This window comes from Myotis davidii, unplaced genomic scaffold, assembly GCF_000327345.1.
Source record: "Myotis davidii unplaced genomic scaffold, ASM32734v1 scaffold362, whole genome shotgun sequence".
In the NCBI taxonomy this organism is placed as follows: domain Eukaryota; kingdom Metazoa; phylum Chordata; class Mammalia; order Chiroptera; family Vespertilionidae; genus Myotis; species Myotis davidii.
In genome coordinates, this window is record NW_006297152.1 from 4,592,976 (window position 1) to 4,596,347 (window position 3,372).

Genomic DNA, 3,372 nt, shown 5'->3' on the forward strand with positions numbered 1-3,372 from the left:
TTCCGGACTTCTTATTAGAGAACTAGTCTCCCCCAGAAGGCCTGGTTGTTGCTGTGCTGCTTCCTGATACCAGCACCAAAGCAGGTGTGCAGGCGGGACCAAGGTCCGTGGGAAACCAAGGCCAAAGGCTAACCGGTCAGCCACGGACAGATTTATGAAGCAGGAAGATTTCATACTCCCTCACTCCCCTCCCCCAAACAAAACCTGCGGTCCAGGACCTTCTGCTGCTAGCTGCTTTGTCCATTAGGCTATGGTGGAAGGCAGCCTGGCAAATTAACTCTGATTCGAGTATTCTTTCCTTTGATCAATCTTGCAACTAATACTTGTGGAGTGTCCACGATGAACATAAGCACGTTATTTGCCCTGGAGGCACTGGCACCCTAAAAGTATCTTACATTTTCTTAGCTTAGTTCCTTCTAGTCCATGAAATAAAACATGTGAAAAGTTCAGAAGAGTTTCTGACCCTAAAAAGCACTCAATCAGTGTTGGCTGCTATTCATTCATTGGTTTTAACCTATTGAGTAGCTGCCATGTGCCCAGCACTGTTCTAGGGCTGGAGGAACAGAGAAAACAAAATAGACCAAGAGGTGAGACGAGCCATAAACACTTGGCTTGTGTCTCAGTTAACCCCTAGACTCAAGACCTAGAGCATTCCTGAGAAGTGGGATCTCTATTCCCGTTTCCAGACGTGGAAACCAGGGCTCACATGGATTGTGACGTGTGCAAGACCTAACTATTGGTTAAGCAGAGAGGGATTTTGCATAAATCTTCAGCTCCCTAATCCAGATAAGACAGTCAAGTGAGAGGATTGATACATGTAATTCACAGCAGGCCAGGGAGGAGGCAGCACTGAGCTGGGCTTTGAATGATGGACAGGATTGGGGTGAGCAGGTGGAAAGAGAGGTTTGAGAGGCTGAGAGAAGGCTGTACAAGACCCAGTGGTGGGAACAAGACCTTTTGGGGGGCGATGGTTCTGGCTGGTTGAACTAGAAGGTTTCTCTTGGTCGTTATTTGGGAAGCGTTTGACTTTTCAGCAAGATGGCAAAATCATTAAGTTTAATGATTAAATGTATTAGCCAACTCGCCTTTTAAATGAGCCAGGGTCAATATTTAACCCAAAGGAATGAAAGTCTAAAAGGGATATGAGGCACCAGAGACGGGCCAATGAGGGAAGTCTTCTTTTCTTTGTTCCTTTGTCTTTCTTTTTGCATTTCCCAAAGCCGGGCACTCCACAGGCCAGCTCTAATAGGCTGTAGCCGACATTTTTCCAGCCAACCAGCCCGTGGCCTAACTGCCTCCTCCATCCACCAGCTGTGGGAAACCAACCAAAGCAAATAAACAGGGGAAGAGCCTGGGGCAATGGCCACTCCAGAAGAAATCCCTGGGCTCCGGGACAAACGGAGCAAAGACAAACATTTGGTTTTTCAGGCTCAGATGGTTTTTATCAGACAGTCCAGCCGCGGCCAGGAAGCCCCACGGACACTCCCACCCTGGGGATTAGGTCCCCCGCACTGATGAGCCTGGGCTGAATTCACAGGCTCCGGGGAAGGCGGCCCAGCCCCAGCGGGGAGTTTCTGGTTCTCGTGTGAAAGGCAGTGCTGGCTTAGTTTTCAGGCTGTTGACTTGAGTCTGGAATCCCCTGCCTTCCCACACCGCCAGTCAAGTTGGAAAGGAGAGTGGAGATGATTTTGTCTGGGAAACCCCTCAGAAGCATCATTCCTTTGTTTGCACTGAGCGGCATTCTGGAAATGCATTCCCACCCAGCCTTCCCTCCGGGGAGGAGGGGCGGGGGGAGCGGGCGCAGAACCAAGGTGGACGACGCTTGGTTGAAATGGGTGGAGCAGGTGGCAGAAGCCGGTCGCCTACTGGACACGTTCTCCCCGCATCATTTCTGACCCCCTCAGAAGCACACAAAATGACATAGCCCAGGGGGCAATGTAGGGTAATAAACAGAGGACTTAGCCCATGAGGTGCCTGGAGAAAAGACAGAGTATCTTTCCAAACCAAAAAAGTTTCAAGTCTCTAAAACCTCAGTCTTAACAATGGATCTAGAAGAGGTGTTGCTTTTGGAAAGGGGGCCTGGCCCTGAGCGGGTCTGCTTAGGGCTGGCCTGAGCTCTTCACTTCTTGCAGAGAAGATTTCACAACCCCAGTCCCGGTGATTTTGAGAGGCTGTTTAGTAAAGCTGGGGACAGTGAAGCAAGGAAGGGCTTAGGATAGAAGAAGCGACAGGAGAGAGCTGAGGTGCGGCTGCTGAGGTTCTGTAGAAATGCCACAGGAAAGAAATGAACCTCCGCAGGCCTGCTTTGGCTCACTGAGAAGTCAGGCAAGAGGGGGCCTGGAGACAGGTTTAGGGGGTTGGCCCGGGACGAGCTGCCGCTGCCCATGGCTCCCCTGGTTGCAAGTCTCCTGGGGTCCCTTAGCGCTTAGGAGATGCATGCCTTTGGAGGAAAGAGAGAGAAGGAAAAGGCGCGGGCGTGCTCCTGGGAGGGAGAGCTTACACCAGGATCCGTTGAGGGTTTATAAAGGCCGGGAGCATAGGGAGAACCTCAATAGAATATTCATTAGCTTTTCCAGGTGTGCCCTCTCAGGGTTGTGGTCTCCACTGATTGGTCCGTGTCAGGGCACAGGGTCATTAGTCATTGCAGCTGGTCCCGGCTTTGCAATTTTTCTAGGCCCGGAGCTGAAATACAGCTGAGTCCTGGATGTTCTCTCTAGGGAGGTGACCTTCGGTATCTGGCTGTAAATTGTCAGTTTGTTCAGCTGTCTGTCTCAGTTTCCCCATTCCACTTGCCAAGGACTTTTCCTAGCTTCTTCCTATGGTGCCTCAGAGTAATGCTGCCAAAAGAGCCTTTAAAGCAGATCAGAGTGAGTGTAAGTTCACCTCCTGGCTGTGCCACTGGACTTGTGACTAAATCTCACTGAGTCTCCCATCTATGAAATGAGAACAGAGACATATATCTCAGAAGAGAGTTGACGTAAGGATTAAATGTAATAATAAATAAAGCTCCTAACATTGTGCCTGGCACAATAGCAGGTACTGTTTCTTCCCCTCCTTACTGATAGTCCCATGTTCATCCCTGAGTTTCCTCATCTGGAGGAGAAACACAAAGGTGTGCATGTCGCTCAGGCACGGCACCTTAGGAAGAGAGCACGGTTAGAATTCGGAACCCTGACCAGGGTCTCAGAGCGACCCTACAGAGGGTCTTACTAGTTAGACTTGCCTGGCTCAGTCAACATAAATTGGATCCTGCTGCTAATAGAAGTCAAGGCCTCTGTTTAAAACACGCTAATGGTTTCTCTTTGGAATTGCAATGAAACCCCATCTTTACTGTGATCTTGTCCTTGTCCAGTTCCCCCACCTCTCTGGGCT